The sequence below is a fragment of the Papio anubis genome, chromosome 11, assembly GCF_008728515.1.
Source record: "Papio anubis isolate 15944 chromosome 11, Panubis1.0, whole genome shotgun sequence".
Classification (NCBI taxonomy): Eukaryota; Metazoa; Chordata; class Mammalia; order Primates; family Cercopithecidae; genus Papio; species Papio anubis.
The window spans coordinates 21169558-21193822 of record NC_044986.1 but is presented as its reverse complement, the minus strand read 5'-3'; the positions used below and the strand labels follow the sequence as shown (position 1 = coordinate 21193822).

General features: G+C 43.5%; 1 protein-coding gene across 2 annotated transcripts in view; it reads right to left on the bottom strand.

Moving 5' to 3' along the window:
- Window positions 1-22243, bottom strand: part of GPAM (glycerol-3-phosphate acyltransferase, mitochondrial) — a 63625-nt gene extending 41382 nt beyond the window's left edge. For both annotated transcript variants that reach the window (XM_021943656.2, XM_017944312.3), the window contains exon 1: window positions 21998-22243. The gene's annotated coding sequence lies outside the window, so the exon portion shown is untranslated. The remainder of the gene's footprint in view (window positions 1-21997) is intronic.
- Between the last annotated feature and the right edge of the window lie 2022 nt (window positions 22244-24265).

Here is a 24265-nt window from a genome sequence, read left to right as displayed (position 1 = left end):
CCTTCTAGCCAAGATGGTCACATGACCCAGTTCTGGGCAATGTGAACTGAGAGCAAGGCAAACTGAGGATTCCTGAAGAAGTTTTTATTTCCTAGTAGAAGAGGACACAGCTGGCACTACTTCCTTTTTCGTTTTTCTCCCATTTGCTACATAATTCAATGTCCAAACCCAAGACACACACCTCTGGATTTTGCCAAATCTCTACCTGTGTAAGCCATTACAATGTTGTCTTTCGTTACTCTTGGGTAAATACATTCCTGATTGTCACCACGCATGTTCATTTTAATGAAATGGGCAGCTTAGATCCCTATTGTAACACATCCCAAGCCCAGTTTATTTAAACAATTAATCAAAACCTTTTTTACTGCCTACCTATACTCTGTGAGGAGGATACACTCTAGTCCCTGTTTCTAGAAATTCAAGATCTCATTGGATAAAATAAAATATGCACAATTAAATAGCTGCAAATAAATACATGCATTTCCTATCATATTTGAGCCTGGATCTTATTGCTAGAATGACTCAAACATTCTTTAAAAATAATAAAAGAGAGAATGTCTAGAAATAGTCCCTACCAGTGTATCACATGCTGAGGGGTGGCAGTGAAGATGACCTTAGATTCTGCCTTTAAGTCTTTCACAAGGTCTAGAGATCGAGACCATCCCAGTCAACATGGTGAAACCCCCTCTCTACTAAAAATACAAAAAATTAGCTGGGCGTGGTGGCACGTGTCTGTAATCCCAGCGACTCAGGAGGCTGAGGCAAGAGAATCACTTGAACCTAGGAGCCAGAGGTGGCAGTGAGCCAAGATCGTGCCACTGAACTCTAGCCTGGGCAACAGAGTGAGACTCCATATCAAAAAAAAAAAAAAAAAAGAAGAAAGGGTCTTAGGCCAGAAGAAAAGGAAACCCCTCTGACTTACTTTTACCACATTTATGGCATAAGAAGGACTTCATTTTGACTGAATCCTGCCTCATCAGGAAACCAATCAATAGACTAAGCTTCAAATAAGAGACGTTAAAGGATGACTGGAATAGCATGGTGCTGGCTGGAAATGTCTGTAACAGTACCCCACACTTGGACTGCTAATTGCGTTACCCATCACATATATATTGGTTTATGAAATCATAATTCAGAACTGAATAATTCAGAGAAGCAAATAATGAATATTCTTCCTTCTTTTAGAGAAGGCAGAATCTTCCAAAATGCTTCACCAAGAAAAGTGGGCCCACACTACAGACACAGACAACTATTTCCTTAGTCCCAAACGATTGCTCCCAAGCTAAAATATTTGTGATATTTCTTCTTACATATACACTTGCTTCCAAGTCTTAAAGAAGACGGAACTGTGGTCAAACATCATGGCTTATAATAATGTAAACTTCCTGGGCTCAAGCATAAGGTATCCTGGGACCTCTTTCTAGGAGGGAGAGTGAGGAGGGCAGAGCCAAACAGAAGGGAAAACAAGCACATTTTCCTGGACATTGAAGTTAGTTATAACAAGACATAGTGTTCAAAGAATGCACCAAGCCCAGGTCCAACTCAGACATCCTAGAATGGAAAGGATCTTTGTGATGAGGCAGGTTAGAGCAGCAGTCTCTCAAGGTGGTCGTCAAATACACTGGAGCCAGGCGGTAAGCAGCCAGGCTTCTGGGAGATCTCTCTGGTCATGTCCCACCAGATAGGGTACATGATAAGGTTCAGCTCCCCAGGAAGAAAGCACGGTGGGAACTAGGTAGTATTCCATGCCTCCAGCCACTAGCTGTGCCACTGGGCAGGGCACCAATTCTAGAGGGAAACGGGGGCCCTGCGTGGGATAACTAGCACAGCAGAGTAGTTACGAAATTAGCTTGGATGTCTCTTAATTTGTAACTACTGTTTGCTCATTTTTAAGGAATGAAAGGTATTTTCCCTTCTCCCAGGAGCATAGCCAGGCTCTGTGGTTTAAATCCTGAGCTTTCCTAAGCCCTGGAAGGAGGCTAAGTAATTGCAATTAACTGCCTTTTTGTGATCAAAAGCAAAAAAACGAGAAGCTGCTCGGGGGGTTGGTATCCAAGAAGACAAATTCTAAATGGGCCTTTATTTTCTCAGGGACTCAAGCTGGCTTGTGGGAGGAGAGAATGTCCAAGAAAAGAGTGGAGGCCAGGATGGCTCAGGCATTGAGAAGGGACAGGACTCAGGGGTCTGATGGTGGCTCAGCTCTGAGATCCTTCAGATGCAGAGGCTTGGAGGTGGCAGGGCTTCAAAAAAGGGTGAAGATGGGGGAACTGTGAAGAATGAGAGTGTAGCACCTTAGAAACCTCAGTGAAGGTCCCAGTGGCTGAGTATGTCACGAAGGGAATGGAACTTTGAGTACCACGCAGAGCCCAGGCAAGGTACAATGGGGCAGGGGACCAGCCTGAGCCGACCCAGGGCCTCTGCTTGGCTTCCACACAACACAAGCAACAGGGTAAGGAGTAGGCGTAGAATACCCCAAATTATCACTATTGGCCTGCAAGAGAACTTTGACATAAGCTGTTTAAAGACAGAGTAATACAGTATTCATTCGTTCATCCATTCGTTCATAACACACTGACTGAGAGCCTTTTTTTTGTGGCAGGCTAAGTGCTGAAGATACACAGATGAAGAAGTCACACACAGATCCTACCCTTGTGGAATTCATGGTCTAATGGCCTATGGTATGTAGGGATGGAGACAGTGAGAAGAAAGGTAAACAAACTTAAAATCACGATGAAATTTTTTTTAAGTGCAATAAAGAATCCAAACAGCATCCATTCCCGAGAAGAACAGAGGCGGTCAATATTGGATAAGGCGGTCAGGGAGGACTTCTAAAAGGGGAGAGCAGCTACACTGAGGCCAGGGTGTGAGCAGGGCTGGGCCAAGATAGGAGCCCAGAGCAGACCTTTCCAAGAAGAGGGAAGAGTACACGCCAAAGCCCGGAGGGAGGGCAGAGCTTGGCAGAGAGTGAGAACTGAACCAAGGCCAGTGTGGCTGGAGTGGATAAGTGAGAAAATGGCAGAGGGAAGAATTGGAAACGCAGGCAGACCAGGTCTTTGTAAGCCATAGTAAAAAGTTTGGAAATTTCAAAATAAAATTCTGACATGTGTCATAAATGTCATGGAGGTATGTGAATACCCTTTACCTTGTAAGATTAGAGAAGGGTGAATCAAAATAGAAGCCTATGTCTATGGACTTGGTCAACCAGGGAGAGAAGAAGTGGGCAATGATTCAGGAGCTATGTTGTACTCACGGGCCTGCCTGCCTGGGTTGAATTGGCAGCAGAGCATCTAGGTAAGGAAGAAAGTAAGTACGTTTTGTTAGCTACCCTTTATTGAGCAATTTCTATGTGCCAAGCACTATTCTAAGTACTTTAGAGGCATTTTCTCAAATAATCACCTGTGCCAGTCATGGTGCCATCAGGAAAAAAGAACCCCTTCCAGACAGTTCACTAGTGAGACGTTAATACAGAAAACTACTTAGAAAGATCCTGGAAGAGCAGAGAGGACAAAAGGAGAAGGGCGAGGCCCAGAGATCAGCAGCAACACAAGATCATTGCCCTGCGTCAGGCTGGAGTGGCAAAGACGGGTGTTGACAGAGCCATGAGCCATCACCTCATAGGCTACAACTGGGACCAAGGAGGGGGCCCTGCCCAGGAGGAGCCAAAACCATGGAGCCACCACTGCTGAAGGTACCACCTGAGAAAGAGGGAGACACCATGACTTTTATCCTCTCTCGGCCAATTGGGGCTGACCCAAGCTTCAAGGAAGCCTGAGGAATAAGTTTGCAAGGGGGCGTTGTCCTAAGATCTAGAGTAGAGCAGGGAAGGATGGGGAATAGATCTGAGGGCAAACAGGCAGATGATGGACTTGTCCTCTCAACAGCCCCGTGGGTTAGAAACTATTGTTACTCCCATTTTTCAGATGGGGAAAACTGAGGCACCAGGAGAGGTCAGAATCTGTAAAGTGGCAGAAACGCACTTTGAATTCAGCGTCTCTCTGATACTAAAGCCCAAACATACAAAGGCTGTATTATTCAGCCAGCCTAGGCAAGAACACGGCAGTTAGAGCTGGACTAGCAGATCCCAGGTCTGAAAACACTATGATAATTGTTTTTAGGATTTGCTTTGGAAGTGGCTCTAGTTCTTCGGTGATCCTCATCTCAGGGCTAAGCTGCCAAAACCTTATGCTTGGAAAACATACTTCTTGCAGATACTTTGGGGACAAAAGAGAAAATGCTGTTGCTTTGAGCTTGGATCCTGGCAAAATTTGTCCTAAAATTTTTGAAACTCATATGAACCCTTAAAGTTACTTTATTCTAGGAAGAGTGACTCTCTATCAGTCAGAATGGGCTAGGTTATAATACAGTAGCAAAAGTCTTAGTCTTGAAACAACAGAGTTTATTTCTTGCCTATACTACATGTCAACAGCAGGTTATTCTGGGACTCTGCTCATAGTGGTCACTGAGAAACCCAGGCTGAGGAAGGTTCCATGTTGACAGATACCTTCATGTTTGCCAAGGCTGGAAAAGAGAGTGGAGTAAGTTGTACACTGGCTCCTAATCTGCTTTGCTGTGTAAAGAAGTGTAATCCTACCATATATCCCAGATAATTAAACATTTGTGAACAGCTCTAATGACAATCATACCATATCAATGACAGTTCTGGTTGGGCTGAGATAAACCAAAGTCCTAATGTAGAATGAAGAGACTTAGGAGCTTCTAACAAGCCAGGCTACACTATATAATATCATAAAAACTTGTCTTTGCTGTGCTTAAAATTGCATCTCTGCAGACGCTATGTCTTTCAGGAAAACCTTTTGTTCCTAAGTATTGCTTAAGACCATTTCCCTAAAAATCACCATTGGTTCTTAAAAGAGCTATCCAAGATGGCTTGGGGAACTGAGATGCTGGCTGGAATGATGTGAAAACAAAGCATCTTGCCTTCTGGAAAAGAGAGCCTAATGTGGACTAGATTCTAATGTGGACAAGCCCAGACTCATTCCAAGCTTTCTACTGTTGTATAACCTGATGGCAGATTATTGGGTAGGGATGGCTTGCTGAGCAAGTCGCAGCTCTGGGTGTAAAGAACCAGGCAGTCCCTCGGCTTTCACAACCCCATGCTCTCCTGCATTTCTTTCTACCCACCTAGATGTTTTCTCTTGGCATGTTTTGCTGGCTCAAGTCCTTCCTTCATTCTCACTTCATACCATCTCCTCAGCAGACGAAGAACCTAGAAGTTCTTGACTTCTTCCTACATCCAATAGAACACTAACTCTTAAACAATTGTACCTTTTAAATAGCTTTAAACTCATCATCCCCTTATCTCCCTCTCCACCTGCACTATCCTAATCCAAAATATCACCATCTTCACTGGGGGGCATAAAAACTCACTGCCTGGACGCCCCACATCTATTTCTGCACTGGCTACCCATCCAGACGTCCCATACGCATCAGTCAGACCGAGCATTTGAAAACGCAGCGTGCCAAATGCACCACGCCAGATACCCCCATCTCTCTCCCTTGTCACCATTCCAACTGACTACAATCCTTCCATATATTCCTTACAGATTTTAGAACAAAGACTAAAGCCTGTAACATGTGTCGAATACCTGGCTCAGTCCGCCCTTGCTAATCTCACCACCCCCATCTCCTTCCACGTACACTTTCTCTCTCTGACTCCAGTCACCCTGGCTTTCTTTCACTTCCCCGTGAAAGCCAGGCTCTGCCCTTCCCTGGCATTTGCTCTGCCTGCAGTGGTCCCCACCACATCTCCTCTCCAACTCATGCTTCATAACACAGCTCGGGACTCATGACCTCATGAAAAACTTTGTGGACCCTTCAGACTAAGGCAGGCCCCTTTCTTAAGCTTCTTCCCCATAGGAATGACCACAATTATAACTAAACATTTAATTGTAGAATTAATCATTTAATATCTGCCCCTCTCTCTCTCTCAAATGGCATTCTTGACTTTTCCCCTGCATTCTTAGTGCCTAACAGTACCTGGCGTAAAGCAGATGCTCCATATCTATTTGTTGAATGTCTAAGCATAAGACATGATTAGCTACTTATAAAAGGAGAGGATGCATGGCTGTTATAACTATCAAGAGTCCTGAACAAGGATAGCCTTAGGAATAAAAACATTCAAGGAGGGATGTGTGAACCACAGTTTGGGGGCTTATCACTTTGTAACTCTTAGAGCAGGCATGCATCTAAGGTAGGCAGCGGAGTTCCCATCTTCTCTCCCTGACCCCACTCCTTGGGTCAGAGTAGAGGAAACATGTGACTACAAGGAAGACTAGACGCCCTGATCTCCAGTGTACGGGGTGGTCTACACAGAACAGAATGCCACGATCTAGAACAAGGCCAAGCAGAGGCTGGGAGGTAAACACACATATGTCCAATACTCTTGAAAGAAGGAACTTGAAAAGGCTTGAAAGGGAAAAACTAGGCATGGCTAGAAGACTTATTTTTATCGTTCCTCCCTCAGAATCAGTCTTTGTCAAAAGGAAAGAATTTTCCTGAAGAGGAGAAGCTGAACTACTTGGCAATTGGATTATTCTTTTTCCAATGAGTTCAAGGTAAGGTAGAACCTCACTCACTAAGTATAATTGAAAGGAAGATCAATCTAAGTTCAACTAAGGCTAATTTTTAGAATACTTCTAAAGACATTTAGAATTTTTAGAATACTTCTAAAGAAATCTGACATATAAAAGCTCAATATTTTCCTTTAGAAAATTTATTCTCTTGGGTGTTCTAAACATACTCTGTGTAACTGTCTTTGGCTTTTAACTTACAGATTTCCCAAAAGAAAAGGCCTCCAAAGTAAAGAGTGTTATCAATCTAGTTTCCAATTACCTAAATTACCTTACATAAAGCAAAACTTAAGTAAGCATAGCAGGATTATTTGGCTATGGTTTTCACCACATCTTTTCTAACTAGCAGTCATCACCATCTTACTCCATACAATATTTGATGTTTATTACAAGGATGATCTCCAACATGCAAGTAAGATATTAGAGAACAGGCTTTTCATAATCTAGGATTGCAAGGTGCAATTTCTTCTTCTAGCCCCATTTTGTTTTACTACTGGTTGGATGGATCACAGAGACCAACACTTCCCTCACCCCATTCCTTTTGCACATGTGATTCTGCTTACGAGATAACAAAACACCTTCCCCCTTTATCAATCACATCATAGTTATTTCTCCAGAGGCTCTCACTTCTGGGCCAGTGTTCCTACTTCACCTCCATAAAGCACTGGACACAGGTGTAAATTAAGCACACATACATAAATTGTAGAATTCCTAGTAACTGCTATAGGTAACCAATGGGTTAAATAAATCTTAATATGGGTTAAATAAATCTTAATATGGGTTAAATAAATCTTAAAATATCAACTCGCCATCCCTTGGATCTAGGCTGGGAGTCAGGAGCTGAACTTTGAGAAGATGGGAGAACAATGGGCAAAGGAGGTAGTTTCAGTAGTGCTTGGTGATGCGTAAGCAATGGGTTAGTGTGAGCTGGAGTGTAGAGGACAGGCCTCCTCTCAGCGCTGTGGTAGGGGGAGCTGGGTAGGGGGAGAAAGAAGCTGTGAAATACACAGTCTCCTCTTCCTGTTTCATCTAGCTAAGATGGAAATTTAGAAACCCCCTTCTCTAGGGTAGCCATAGGTATTTAGAAATATATTAGACAAAATATTCATTTCTCTCTTATCCTGAAGATAGAGTCCCTCTGAAAACAAGCCTCCAAAAAAGATTCCCTCTGCAAACAGCACACTGTTCTAAAACCTTATTCTCCTTAATTTTTGCCTAACTTTCTAAACATGGGCCATAAATAATAATAATAAAAACCAACACAATAATGTTGGTTTTTCTCTAGCTTATTTATAAGTGACGTTCTTAGAGAATAGTTCGTTTAAATTTCAAGGTCACCTGCTCATTAACTGTTGAATAAATATAATCCAGGTAAAGAATGAATTATATCTAAAGCTCCATCAATTGATCAAATCCTGAATGAATGAAATTTTAACCTCCCAGAGATAAAGTTTCATTGACTTTAAGCTCCACAAAGTTGTGGCATGCCTTAGGTAAACAGTCTGAATTTTTTTGATTGTGCTAATAGTTACAAAAATAAAATTGCCTACTTGGTTAGTAAACCTATTTTATAAGCCACAGTGACTCTTAGCCAAATTCTAATTAAGCAAATCAGTTAACTGGCTCTCCTCTGTATGTGACCTGGTACGGCATTCTTATTCACAAAAACAGAGGTGGCATGTATAGGAATCCTGTTATTAATTTGGTATGTACTTCAAGATTACAACATGGCTGCCATTTACACATGTCAAAATGATAATTATTCTGAACCATTAATTACAGCTCATCAAACTACACTGTCCACAATTGTGAAGGGTCTTGGAATGTTTAAAGTAAACTCAATTTATGGTTTTTATCTCACTGTACCTCATTTTCCTCATCCATGAAATAAAGCTAATAATGGTACCTACTTCACAGTATTATAAGGATTAAGAGTTAAAATATGTAAGGCACTGAGACAGTGCCTGGCACAGAGTGGGTACTATGTAATGCTTGCAGTTCCTAGGAAAATGTCCGGTCCCCTCAAAGACCGAAGATTCCACTGGATCCAGATATCAGTCCCACTTGCTTTCACAGATCACAGCCGGTAATAGGTGTATTTCAGAATCACAGGCTTCTCTGGATTCAACTTCAGCACGTTTTTCTTTTCCAGGTATAAACTTACATAGTTTTCCTTCAAGGACTATACTACTGATTGAGGCAGCGAAGTCTTTAAAGCAGTAAGTCCTCACTTTTTGGCATCTGGGAACACTTCGATAATCTGATGAAACTCCAAGCTCTTTCCCAGAAAAAAATGCACATGTAAAAATTTATATTCCATTTCAGCAGTTTCATAACCTCCCTCCAAGGTCATTCATGGACCCTAGATTAAGAATTAGTGTTTGTACCCCAGATTAAGAATCAGTGTTTGTAGTATAACTATTATGGAAAACAGTATGAAGGTTCCTCAAAAAATAAAATAGAGCTACCATGTGATTCAGTAAGCCCACTTTTGGGTGGGCTTACTGAATATAGTTTACTATATATATATAGTAAGCTATACTATACTATATATACTATACTACATATACTATATAGTATATATAGTAAACTATACTATACTATATATACTATAGTAAGTATATATATATATCTAGTAACATACTATATATAGTAAGTATACTATACTATAGATATGTAAGTAAACTATACTTAATACTTAATTTCTGCAAACCCAAGGACTGAAATATATGTATATACCATATATAGTATATATTACATGTAGTATATGTATACTATATATAGTATATATTACATGTAGTGTATATATATACTGTATATAGTATATATTACATGTAGTGTGTATATACTATATATAGTATATATTACGTGTAGTATATACATACTATATATAGTATATATTACATGTAGTATATATTACGTGTAGTGTATATATACTATATATAGTATATATTACGTGTAGTATATATACTATATATATACTATATATATAGAGAGAGATATATATACTATATATACTATATATAGAGAGAGATATATATATACTATATATATACACTATATATATATATACTATATATATATAGAGAGAGAGAGAGAGAATAGTTTTCCTTCAACAACTATACTATTAATTGTTTTTGAGACAGGGTCTCACTGTTGCCCAGACCGGAGTGCAGTGGCACGATCATGGCTCACTGAAGCCTCGACTTCCCCATCTCAAGCTATCCTCCCACCTCAGCCTCTCGAGTAGCTGGGACCACAGATGCATGCCACCAGGCTCAGCTAATTTTTGTTTTTATTTTTTGTAGAGACAGGGTCTCACTATGTTGCCCAGGCTGGTCTCAAACTCCTGGGCTCAAGGGATCCTCCTGCCTTGGCCTCCCAAAGTGCTGGGATTACAGGCATGAACAACCATGCCCGGCTTTGTAAGGGAAATATTAATTACTATTAGTGAGCTAAGTACTTCCAATAAAAAGTTTTGCTGATGATGAAGAAGATGAAGAAGGAGAATAAAGAGGAAAACAACCAGAGGAGGAGAAGGAGTCATTCAAAATGGATAAAGGTAAGCAAACTGAAGGGATACTTTTACCTCTAAGTGAGCCACAAGTATGCAATAGTGTTTTGCTACTGTGGAATACTGTGTAGCTATTATTAGCAACTCTGGAGGCAGTTTGAGCAACTGATTATATCTAAGGCCTGCTTTTAAACCTTAAACAGGTAAAATATTGTTATGGAGTTCTCCACACCTGTTCAATGATTCAGACATAAAAGAAATGCTAATTATGAGAACTGAGCTGTGAATTCTGAGTGACCCTAGGGCTAAAATGCTTATCTGGTGGTCTTATGTTGCTGGACATTTATTAGAGTTTTGAGATTACATTAACTGATTTTCACCTTAAGTGCTCTACCTCGAGAAGCATTAAAAGCTTCTGAAAAGGAATTATTTTAAAGAGGTAGTGACATTGGCCAGAAGATCTGTCTGCTGAATCAGGGGGCACTGTGAGGAGAAGAACCCAAGTAGGGTGTGAGGGGTTTGCCACAGCCAAAAGCTGCCACTTTGACCAGGACTCACGAGGACCCTACTCATTCCTCTGTTCAACAGTGGCCAATGCCTGAGACCAAAGAGGATGGATGATGATACTTAGAACAAAGATCATAGAATAAGGTCAAGGTCCCACTTACATTTTTGCCCTTTCATGGTCTCAGCTTGCATCCCTGCCTCTGAGCCAATTATTTTTTCAGGAATTACAAGCTTTGACATGGTTTTGCCCCTGTCTACCTCTCGCCTCTGGTCCTCTATCACTCTCCCTTGCCTTACTCAACCCTCGTCCCCAAGGTCATCTCTCTGTTCCTGGACCATCCCCAGCTCATAACTGGCTCAGAGACTGTGTGTTTATGGTCCCTTCTCCCAGGAACATTCCTTCTTCAGACATTTGCATGGTTGATTCATTATTATTTTTAGATCTTAGCTTGGTTAGCAACTTTCTATCCCTTGCCTTGTCATTTTCTTCTATATCATCCTATTTATTTTATTTATAGCACTTATCCGTTTCTGAAAATAACCTGTTAATTTTTTTCTTGACCATTGTCTATCTTCCTCATTAGAATGTGAGCTCCATAAAAGCAGAAACTTTCTACATTTTAGTAACTGCGTAGCCCCCAGACCTATCATAGAAAAAGCACCAAATATACATTTGTTGGATAAAAGAATGAAAGATCATCAGCATAGCTACCATTTATTGAGCATTTACTCTGTGCCAGGCACAAGGCTGTAGGTTTCTCAATTAACTCGCACAACAGCCCTCCAAGATAGGTATTGATCATTTCCACGGTACCGATTAGGTTTCGCAGAGAGGTTATGCAACTTTCCCAATGTCACAGCTAGCAAGGAACCAAGACTTGATTTGAACCCAGATGTATCTGACTCTGACACTCATTCTCTAAGTCAAAATCAGCACTTTTTAAAAAATCAATGGCCAGATAGTAAATATTTTAGGCTTTGTGGGCCATATGGTCCTGTCCACAACTACTCAGTCCTTTTGTAGCATGAAAGCAGCCTTAGACAGTATATAAGAAAACTGATGTGACTGTGTGCCAATAAAACTTTATTCATCAAACAGATTTGATGAATAAGCAGCATTTGGCCCAGGAGCCATAGTTACCAATCTTTCCATTAAGTCGTTGTTCTATATATGCTATTCTAGAAAGGGGTTTAAAAATGAGGGGGTGAGGAAAAGAATGACATTCAAATGTGTACTATGTTCATGGGGAGCCCTCTTTTAATAAGTAAGACAGCAGGTAGGTGACTGTTACGTTTAAAAAGGCAAAATAGGAAATAGAGTTCTAATAGGAATTATGACTCCACTGATTCACCTTTTGACTGAATTATAACCATCACTTAAGACTACAGTAGAGTTTAATTCAAATAATTTATGACATTTTAGGCAAGGTTCCATTCGCATTGTAGTCGCATAATTTTACATGCTGACACCATAAAAAAACCTACATAGATTTTCATCTCAAGCATGTCCAAAATAGTACCAAGCCACTCTGTTAAAAATTCTTCTTCTTTCAACCTTGGACCCTGAACACCTCAGTCTTTCCTTCTCAAGCAAATTTGTAAGTCACTGGCCAGGGATAAAAGGCAAGATATGAGGTCTGAGCCAGCCCAGAGAAATCTAAAATCTCATTTGGAAAGGTGACCATTATTTGTGCTCAGCTGTTTAGTAATTCAGAGTGGTTCTTAAGACCGAATATCAGCATTGAAGCAAAATATCAACTCGCCATCCCTTGGGTCTAGGTTGGGAGTCAGGAGCTGAACTTTGAGAAGATGGGAGAACAATGGGCAAAGGAGGTAGTTTCAGTAGTGCTTGGCGATGTGTAAGCAATGGGTTAGTGTGAGCTGGAGTGTAGAGGACAGGCCTCCTCTCAGCGCTGTGGTAGGGGGAGCGGGATAGGGGGAGAGAGAAGCTGTGAAACACTCAGTCTCCTCTTCCTGTTTCATCTAGCTAAGATGGAAATTTAGAAACCCCCTTCTCTGGGGTAGCCCTAGGTATTTAGGAACATATTAGACAAAATATTCATTTCTCTCTTATCCTGAAGAAAGAGTCCCTCTGAAAACAAGCCTCCAAAAAAGATTCCCTCTGCAAACTGCACACTGTTCTAAAACCTTACTCCCTTAATTTTTGTGTAATTTTCTAAACATGGGCCATAAAGGTTTGAGCAGGAAAGCAGCCCCAGCATGGGAGAACCAGCATCTGAAGGGGACTCTGGAGAGGGGGAACCTGTCCCAGCTCTGCCAACAGCCAGCACCAAGGTCCTAGTTGCTAAGGCTTTCCCACTCTGCCCCTTTCTAAGCCTGTTTTCTTGTCAGTAACAGAATGAGTCAACCTCATATTTTTCATCCACCCAAACTTCTGCTTTTTGTTGTCTGTTTAACATGTTACATTCATTAGTGTTGAGTTACCATTTAAGATGATACATATTATTAACAATAATGGATTTCTGGTGAGCACTTAGTATTTACCGGAACTGTGCCACGCGCTCTCCATACACTCTGTTATTTAATTCTCATAACTATCCAACTCGAGAAAGACCCTTATGATTACAGACTTCTCAGAGATGATTCTGAGGTTCAGGAAAAAGAACTAAGTTTCCCAAGGTCACACAGGGAGTAGGTGGCAAAGCTGGGATTTGAGGCAGAGTCTGTTTTTTAAAGAACTACACTGTCTTTATGTTCTTTGGAGCCCCTAGTCAGTTTCTCACTGAGAGGAGGGTGCAGCTTCAAACTCCCTCACCCTGAAATCCTTCTCACTGTGACATGAGGACTCTCACTATGCCAGGCTACCAAACACCAAGGTCTTTTCCGTGGAGGAGATGGCACAGCAGCTGCTGTCAATATCCAAAGCATGGCCTTGAGACACTGAGAACCCATGCCTAATCAGTGCCTCCAGGAGGAGCATGCAGCTAATGCATGTGGGTAGAAGGTCCGTTGTCCTCAATTCCTATTGCCATTGTCCTGCTCAAGCACACAGGTAGAACAAGGCTGTCTGCAAATCTCCGGTTATTAGAGAATTTTTTTTTTTTTTTTGATAGGAAGAGACAACCCTTTCAAGGATGGCCCAAGTTCAACAATCTGGTGACACAAGAGATCTGGGGGCTCTTGTTGAAATAGACAGTTGGGGATTTTAAGATGATATATCAGCACTGGCTTGAGAAGGAAGAGGGTTGGGGTGGGTAGGGGAAGAAGAGTAGGTTGTAAAGATAGAACAATACTGGTAAAAGTAATGATTTTCACAGATCTGAATCCCTTGGTGGTTGGGGAAAGAAGTTTAATTATTGCGTGTCTACTATGATCTGTTGCTTTCCTATACACTGGGCATTAGGTCCCCACAACAGTGTGAAAATATGATGTTTTACAGATGAGGGGATGGAGCTCACATGGCTAGTAAGAATCAAAACAGGGATTCTATCTTCTTCACTCTACCTCCATGCCTGTGCAAATAATTCAGATTATCCAGCTCTCACTCAGATTTTCATGAAGTAGATGCCCCTTTCTCAATAGAATATCTATTCAAGTTACAAAGTCTAATACAGTGCCTAGCACAGAGTAGAAGCTCAATAAAACAGGATGCATTAACAACTCTTAGTGTGGTTTCTCCAACTCAGGTAGAAATCATCTGCTCCAATAGTTCTCAACCAGAGATGATTTTGCTCCCCAGGGGATATTTGTAAATGTCTGGAGATATATTTAGTTGTCACAAATGAAGGGAGGGGTACCACTGGCATCCAGCAGTTAGAGACAGGACACTGCTAAACTTCCTATGATTCACGGGACAGTCCCCACAACAAAAATAATTATCTAATGTATAGCACCTATAGGGCCAAGGCTGAGCCATTCAGATCCAGCCTAACACATTCTACAGCTAAGGACACCCAAACCCAGAGACATAAAGAGACTTGCATAGGTCCACACAGCTGGCAGAGCCTTGGGGAGAAACACTGCCTGAAATCTTCTACAATGTTCTTGCCCCTGCATAAGCAGCCAGTGCAGGTTCCAAAGGAACACAGTGTCCGCCTACAGGCCCTGCTGCCCACCAGCTTCATGCTCCGTCAACTTCCTTTTCTTAGGGAAGTAAACCAAACACAATGATCAAGTCAAAGGAATTTATTTTAATAACGAAATAGGCAAGCTAAAATATTAATAATTAAGTAGTCATATTAGGTCATGGTAGAAACCGCCAGAAACATTCTCTCTGAAATATGTATTGTTTGCATTATCATTGTCACCAACAACCATGTTTGGCCTCTTATGTGCCAGGAGATGTGTTGGGTCTCAAGGGAGTGACAGGCAGAGGGAGAAGGTGTCCACCAATATCACGCACAAGGTATATCCTTGACTTCAAGAAGCACTCAACACAAGCATGAGAGTCTCTTTTGCATTTGCTGCCACAGAAAGGAGGCAAGATTGCAAACATGGGTAAAACAAAACGCTCCTTGCAGCTAAATATCTAAGCACTGAGGTCCTAGCATGACCTGTTTATTTTAAACAATGTTTAACACAGGAACGTTCAACTACAGCCCAAGAACTCGGACTTTGCCACTTATATTCTTGGGATTTGGCTTGCCTGGTGGACGTTTTGTTGCATCTGTCAAGCTTGTGAGGGACTTCCAGTGTCCTGGACATATCTCAAGTGTCAGAATAACCACATGCATCAGGGGACTTCATTTAATCACAGCAAAGCCAATGATCCCAAGATCCCCTAACAGAAGCAGGCAGACGGAGAACCCCCAAGATATGGCTACCATAAACCAAGGTACTGGCATCTTTTGCAGCAGTCTCTAAGCTGCATCTAAGTGGAAGCTGGTGACCTGAATTAACACCACTCTGAAGATCAACTTTTATCTTGAAATATCAATGAAAAATTAAACATCCTGATAACACTGAGTACTAATGGCTTTTATTTCCATTGCAACTGCTTTCTGAGACGGATAGTTTCCCCTTTAGATTTTCATGACTTTGGCCCAGAAAGTGGATACTTGAGGCATTAAACATACAGGAGCCTGGGACGCCAAGAAAACAGTAGTTTCTATTTAAGGATTTGGCTGCAATAGCCAGCTAAGTGTCTTGGGGAAGTGAAAGGAATTTGAATAGATCAACTCTGCTACTCTGCTACAGGCTGGGAAATCAGAAACTAAGAAGGATATCCCAAGGGCTCCTGCATGGGTTTAGGCATGAATGTTAGCCTCAGTGACAAGCAGCTTTTTGAACAATGCTTCCTGGACTCTGAGCTATTACAGTGCAGTAAACCAAGGGATACTAACTTTTTTATTCTGCCCAGTCAAAACGTTAAAATTAAATTAAACATAAATTGCCAATGAACAAACCCCATCATTTGATAAAAGAAATAATGCTTTAAAATTCCAACAAGCAGGAAGGAGAGACTCTCAAAACGAAGGGAAGTTCCTCAAATTGACTACATTCACCCTAGACTGGAAAAAACATCATAAGCCAACAGGTATCTGCTGTCTGTAATGTGGGTGCCATGAATGCTAAACAACCACTGGCATTGGCTGGAGAAAAATCAGATTTGAGACCCAGCTAGAATGGAGATGGTGTTCAGGGCAGGGACAGGGATTGGGGATGGAGAGAGTTGGGAAGAAACACATTGCACTGTGAATACACCGCACTGCTCTATGGTCTGGCCACATTTTCCACTCTGTAATGCTGCACTAAATTGCCTGTTTAATTATCAGTCTCTTCCACTGGGCTGTGAGTTCTTTGAGAGCAGTGACTATGCCTTGTTGCCCTGATTCATGGAGCTAATCAGACATGGGGCAGGAATGATGGTGTAGTCATGCACCAAAGGAGCGATGGCGAAGCCCCAGGGACACACGGTGCTGCTTCACAGATCCATAAAATCGGGGGATTAGAGAGCACATTTTCTAGTATCTAATAGTTCATGTTGTTCTGTCTGGGTAGTGGAAGGGGCTCCACCCCACCTTACCCAGCAGGCTCACCCTGAGCATCAACCCACAGGATAATTAAAATGCACCCCAAGGGGAGCCTGATGGGAGTCAGAATTGCTGCTGCCCCAGCCTGGGGGGACCACTGAGCAAAAGTTCAGCTCCTGTCCCACGGTGCCTGCAGATGTCCAAGTGGAAGCAGAGCTGATGGTGGGGAGAAGCCAGCCTCCTGCCTGCGGCTGCTTCATAGTCCTCGTGGTTTTTCCATAGCCAGGTCCTAGCAGAGCTCTCATTCCCAAGGTTTTCAATTTTCCCAGGCCCCTGTTCCTCATAGTCACTTTTTGGAATTGACTCAAAAAAGGAATGACGCTGTTACTAGCAGCCTTCAGGGTTCATTTCTACGGCAACCACCCCTTTCCTGCAGAATGTCCAGCCCAGAGAGAAATGAATGTCGCTTTCTTTCAAGATTCATTTTGGGTGTTTTTATGGCCAATCTGATTTCTGGCAGGATGCTGAAGCCCATAACACAGCCACACTTCCCGCCAGCCCCACAGGACATGGGTAGAGTTTGCATGCAAAGCTCACTAAGCAAGTGCACCCAGGCAAGGAGGACAGAGTAGGGAAAGGGCTCCTGCCTGCTTGTGCCTGGAGAGCCCAGGAGCCGTGATGCAATGTTTTAATTAGCACTCGCTCAGTCTGACATCCAGGGTGCCCGTTTTACATCTGACATGCTGTGGCCGTTGGAGAACCCAGTACCACATGGTGGGAATAGCAACGCTGAAGTTCTGGGAACTGAAGGATGAGAGTGAACTTTTCATTGCACATATACTGTCATTTTCCTCTTACAAGCTGTTGGGGGTAACTTCCCTGGGGTACAACTTCCTATTCAACCTCTCTTTGGAAATATTCTTGATCTAGCACAGCATCTATGTCCCTTTCTTAATATTCAACTCTCTAGGACTCGACCATCAAACAGGGAGTTTTCAAATCCTGAATTCATATGGAGAAAAGTTGTGTGCCCTGAAGTCTAATGCCTACCACAGTTTCCTCACCATTAGTGCTCTCTTCAGGTATCGTTGGCTAAAACGTCAGTGTCCCTGGAGGTCCCACTAGGTTCCCTGACCAGCAAGCAATGGGGGTATTGGATAACAGACAGCTGCAGGCAAGAGTGAGACCCCAGGTAGGGAAGAAGAGATGGAGAAAGAATGCATATGCTTCTGGAGGTCAAGGGGACAGCCCCCCTCCACCCTACCCGGGAAAGGTGGGAGAGAATTGAAGATGCTGACATCCCCATTCTTTCAGGGCCCTGAGGCTAAGCATTTTCTTTCATCACCCTCTGCAAACTTAGCCTCCCCACCACCTCCAGAGTTTCTGCTCTGTCTGGAAAAAATGCTAACCAGCCATTTGCAAGAGATGTCACTAATAAGAGCTCACAATAGACACTGTGTGCTGTGCAGAGGGAACATGGTGCGCCTGGGGGAGGTCAAGTGGAAAGTGTTGGGAGCATTCATGGGCAGCCAAGGAACAGACCCAGGCTTATTCTCAAATCTTCAGCTCCCTGCTGCCCTCGCAGCCTTCCTGTTCTCAGAATTTCACCATCCAAAGAATCCCACCCCAGGTGCGTTAATTGTCCAGGCTGGACGTGCAGGTGCTTGGAGAGGAAGGACACAGAGAACTGGGTCTACAGGAATGCCATAGTTCCTGGAAAGGGGCTTAGAGAGTTCTTCTGATAGGAGTGACCCCAGGGGAGTGAATACTGGGCTCCAACTGGGGGAAGTAGTGGGGAGGTGCTGAGAGAAAGGGGATTCTAGAAGACAGAACTAGCCACCTCTTCCTCCTGCCGTCCTTGAGTTTGGGCCTAGCTTCTCTCCACCAGCAGAAGCACCTGGGGTAGAAGAGCCCAGGATAGGGAGTCAGAGGCCCTCATTTCACCTGGATCTAACCTGCCATCAAATTATAAAATGCCAGAGGTGGGCAACTCAGTCTTAGGAATCATTCAATCCAACTCCCTCATTTTATTCTCACAGACTCTGAGCCCCAGAGAGGTGCAGGTCCATGGCCAGGGCGGCAAGTATTGAGAACTTCCTGCATTCTGGTCAAGGCAGGGTATTAAGGGTTCAAATCCTGTTGGTTCATCAATGGGTCTTTTCTTGGCTAGCTCCCACGCCATCTAACTAGGTCCTCTGTTCTTTTTCTCATCACATATGGGACTGAGCTATTTGTTTGTGTGATTTTTTAAATGTCGGTCATCCCCATTCAACTGTAAGTTCCACAAGGGCAGGCAGCTTTCTCAGCTTCATTCTCCACTCTACCCGCTGTGTGCCTCACACACAGTAAGCACACAACCGATACTTACTGAACACAGAGTCTGTGCTCTCAACGTAACCTCTTGAGAAAGTATTACACCCGTTTTACAAAGGAGGAAACTAGAGCTTGGACAATTTAAATAACAAGTGAAAAACGCGAGATTCGGCTCTGGATTCTAATGACCCTTTTCCTTAGGCTGTCTGCTTTTCTAACAAAAGATTGACAGATGTATGAGGGTTTCTTAAGCTGGGGACCTTGGTTTAGACTTCTTCAAACATGATGTTCTAGAACGAGATGCTCCAAGACCATTCCCTGAGAGAAGAGAAGAGGAGGGGCCACTTGCAGACTGAGGGCTGCTCAAAGCAGGTGTCCCCAGGCAGGTGCCCCGTCTTGCCTAATCAGGCACAAATGTGGGGCCCACAAGCATCAGTGGTCAGAAAAGATGTTAGGTCAGGGGTACAGTCAAGGAAGAGGGGGCTGAGGACCACTAAGCAGGGAGAAAATCCCAACTCAGTAACTGGGGAGGCAGACAGACAGGAATATTATTAGGTTGGTGCAAAAGTTAGTTCTGGTTTTCGCTGTTACTTTTAATAATGGAAACCAGTCATCAGGATGCAGTGAGCCCAAAGTTTAGGGTCCTGAGAAAGTCCCTGGTTGATGGAAAGGGCAAAGGCTTGGAGGCTAGACCAGCCTGCCATTGAGTCCCAGCTCTAGCACTTACCAGCTTGGGCATATTCCTTATGTTCTCTTAGCCTTGGTTCGTTCGTGAAACACAGGGTGGTGGTAACCCCTCTGACTCATAAGGAGGAAATACAAGATCAGCCAGGGCAAAGCACTCAGCCTGGTGCCTGAGATACAGTCAGCTTCCAGACAAGGCTAGTTTCATTAAGCGTTTACTTCAAGGCTGGAACAAACTCCAGATTTGGAGCTCCTCTTCGTGTTGAGGCAAGAGCCTGTAAGTGCTTAACCCTGGCTCCCAAGGCAGGTGAGAGGGACGGGAAAGCTGATCTCGACAGAGAGAACAGAGCAGAGCTCAGAACTGAAAGCATCTCAGCGCAGGGTCTGTACTTGCTAATCACTGTATTCTCAAAGCCTTGCTCATAGCCTGGCACATGGCTGGTGCTCAGTAGGCCGGGCTGAATGAATGGGTCCAGCAGAGCATGTGAAACAGTTACAATGTCTTTACCATCAGCCTGCTATCATTCATTCGTTCCTCACTGGCGCATTCAGCCCTAAAGTGGCCATCGTGACATAGATGTAAAAAAAAAAAGGGCTCTGAAGTCTGCCATTTACTGTGCTAACTTGAGCAGTTTCCTTAACTTACAGTTTGTTCATTCGTTAAATGGGTTGACACACACCTCAGTGACTTCAGTGGCTCATTGTGGGGACTGAGTTAATAAGATAAAGCCCTTAGGAGAGTGCTGGGTATAAAGAAGACACTCCATCAATGTTAGCCATTATCACAAGAAAGAGCCTACTGGGTGTCACAGATTCCTAGGCTCTGGGGTTCTGGCTGGGAGTCATAAAGGCATGAACCCTGCCTTCACAGCTATCAGTCTGGCAGGGGCAATGGATCAGGAAACAAGCAGTCTAAGACAATATGGTTAGTGGTCCAGTAAGGGGAAGTTCAGGGGACCCTAACCTCATAGCAGAAGTGGATTTACTCAGAAAGAGTCCTGACTAATCTCCTGACTTGGTCAGACCCGGAGGCAGGGTAGGGTGAAGAATGCTTTAAGCAGACAGGATAACATGTGATAAGGTTCGACCACGGTGGGTCTAGAAAACAGAAAGCGTGTTCCTGTGGTAAGGCAGAGGTAGAGAAGGAGGAGAAAAGAGGCCCAAGAGGCACACAGGATCCAGACCATGCTGGTAATGGCAAAGGGAGAAAATGTTCCAAAAGAGCAGAGAAGAATCACATCCAAGAAGTATAACCCCTTGCGTCGGGCTTGTCCTCCACCTCTTGGCAGTTTCCATAAATTTATGAAGAGGAGCATGAGTCATTATGACAAACTTCTCGGCCCTCATACTCTGGATAAGCTCAGGAAATCCCATGGGACCCCTGCAGAGAAGGCTCCCTGGGGACCACAGCAGTCAGCACAGGAAGCATCTCCACCATCCTGCGGGGGGATCCACGGACTCATTCCACTGCGGCTAACAAAGCAGGGACTATCTGGATACCAACACTGGGAATCAAGACAATATAGACAGCCACAGAGAGTGGAGGGAGGAAATGCGGTTGGCATGGTTATTTTTTAACCTGAAATGCATACAGGGAAAAATCAGTGTTAAGAATACTGACATACTGTAAAAAACATTCTTTTCCACTCAGTACTAAAACAAAAGTATTGATTTCCTTGGTTTTGCGTCGTATCTTCCCCTCTGCTGCCACCTCCAGCCAAATCTAACAGAGAGAATGAAGCCTGTCTTTTCTGCGGTCTTTGATCTTCATTCCAGATGGTTAAATCCTGCTGGCCCCAAATGGAGCCCAGCTTTCCCCTACAAAGACTGTCTGCCCGACCCAAGCTCAGAAAACACCCCTGAGGAGGGAATACAGTGGGGATAAGAATGAATATCACCCGTTAAACACAGATCTTAAAGGGGGAAACAAAGTTTCCTAAAAGAGGTGCTCAGCTCCTCCTCTTTCCTCTGTAGCCAACATCACGAGGCTTGGTACCAGGATCTGTACTACTAAGCAGAGCCTTTGAAGGCCATGTGCCGTTTGCAAATCAGATTTAATGATGTTTCAAGCCAAAGCAATTACATTTTTCGTAAAGTGTCCAAAATCCTCTGAGGATTTGGGGGTTCTGAGCCAGGATGGAGGATTACACGGAGGCCAAAAGACTAGCAAAAACTCGGGAAGGATTTCATGAGGAGCAAATGCACACAGGTGTGAATGTTACATCACAAAAGCGCTCGCACCTCTTTTCAGCTGCAAACAACTATGCCCACGAGCCTCAGTTTTGCCTTAGCCATGGAATTCCATGATTCTGAGTTCTTGTCTTTGACTTTCTTCTTCCTACTGTGTCTGCCTCTCCTGCATTCCACGCTGCTTCCCTGGCTTCCTCGTCCTGCCCCCATGTCTCATGTCATGACATCCTAAGAAATTACTCCATGACCCCCAGGTTTTTAAATACCTGTGTCCTTGACTTGGTGGTGTTTGAGGAATTATTTCCAATCAGTCGATTAGCAAAGGTGATGGAGACTCTGGAGCAGACAGTCCCAGGCTGTGGGTGAATAAGAAGCAAGGTCTACTTCCTCTGGGTGCCCCTCTGCATGGCCAGAGGCTGACGGACTTTGAGTGCTCCACAGTAACCTCAGAAAGAGTCCCCCCCGCAACAGCAAATTCTCCCAGAGCAGTTTTGAAACACCACAGGAGGAGGAAGGCTCTTTAATCAAATAATAACCAGTCAGAGATAAGGTCTGCTAGGCTGAGCTTGGCCAGCCAATCACAGGCTTCCTTCCGACTGCAAGGACAAATAGACCCAGGCTTCTGGAGTGCATTTCAGGGCTTGTTACAATTTAATGATGCAACAAATGGTGTCTTCTTCGCATTGCCTGGTGGGGATTTTCTAACTGGGAAGTGAAGCTCCAAGCTCAGTAACCTCATTCTTGGTGGAGGTGTCCGCAGCTTGAGTGTTCACGTGGGGCAGGCTCCTGGCCTGGCTGTTTCCAACTTGCATTTCTCACTGCTGAGGGGAAGGGAAGCTTGAGTGGGGCTGAGGGGGGCTGGGGTCCCCACAGGGTGAGTCTATTTGATGCCAAATGTGCAGCTCACTGACTGTAACCCTGAAACGGTCATGGAGAGATGATGGAGATGCTTTACGTGCATTTCCTGTTTGTCTTAAATCAGTCATGACTTTGGTCTTCTGTATTTCTTCATCCCCTTTCCAGCTGCTGCCACCCTCCCCTTTCAAAGCTATTATTGCTCTGTTTGGCTTATGAAGAGGTCTTGTAAAGAGAGTAGGTTCTGGGGACTAAGAAGGTGTAGGGGCCAATAAAGGCCCTTGGTAGCCCTGTCCATGTGACTTTGAACACTGTCAGTTGCTTCCTGTTTAATTGTTGCAAAGACTAAATGCATAAAAACTCTCCTTCCTGTGAGGCTCTTACAGGCCCCGTAGACCAGTAGGCAAACCCTCAAAGGGTCTTGATGTTTTAGAGTTCAATATTTAAGCTTAAGAGCTTAAATATTGAACTTAAGGGGAACCCTCTTGTTAGGTAAATATGCATTCATGCAACAGTTATTTATTTTGCATCTACTCTGGTAGAGATGTGCTGACTGCGGGCACTGAGGTGAGTTAAACCTGGCGCAGTTCTCTGCCCTCCCGAAACAAGGTCAGCACAGGAGGTAGCAGTTTGTGAAAGAAGTCCTGAGTGCAGTGGAACCAATGGCAGGGACTGGTGAAGAGGGCTTGTCATGAACGGTATGGGCCTGTCCAAAGGAACTACAACAAAACCAGTAGTGGTGGACAGGAAACGGATCCAAGTCAGAGGGACAAGTACAGTCAAAATATTCTCCAAGGGGACCCCCTGCAGGGCTTCTACTAGGGAAAGAAGGAGAAAAAGCAAAGGTGTGTATCTCATCTCCTTTTTTATTTTTATTTTATTTTTGTTTGTTTTGAGACAGAGTCTCACTCTGTCCTCCAGGCTGGAGTGCAGTGGCGCAATCTTGGCTCACTGCAGCCTCTGCCTCCTGGCTTCAAGAGATTGTCCTGCCTCAGCCTCCCAAGTAGCTGGGACTACAGGCACCCACCAATGCACCCAGCTAATTTTTTAATTTTTAGTAGGGACGGGGTTTCACCATGGTGACCAGGCTGGTCTCGAACTTCTGACCTCAGATGATCCTCCCATCTTGGCCTCCCAAAGTGCTGGGATTACGGGTGTGAGCCACCACTCCTACTGGGGAAAGAAGGAGAAAAGGCAAAGGTGTGTATCTCCACTCCTTTTAAAAAAATATTGATATACAACGTCTCGTTGAAATAAAATGCACACACCATACAATTTACCCGTTTAAAGTGTATGTGTAGTTCAGTGATTTCTAATACAGACACAGAGTTGTGCGGCCATCAGTAGAATGAATTTTAGAACATTCCATCACCCCATGAAGAACTCCCTTCCCATTAACAATCACTCCCAACCCTGCCAACACCTCCTCCAGCTCTAGGCAACTACTGATCTACTGTATGTCTTCTACAGATCAGAAACCCCTACTCTGGACATTTCCTATAAATGCAATCATAGGATATGTGACCTTTGCAGCAGTTTTATTTCTCTTAGCATAAAGTTTTCAAGGTTTACTTCATTTCTTTTTTGATGAATAATATTACATAGTATAATAAAGTTTTCAAGGTTTACTTCATTTCTTTTTTGATGAATAATATTACATAGTATAATAAAGTTTTCAA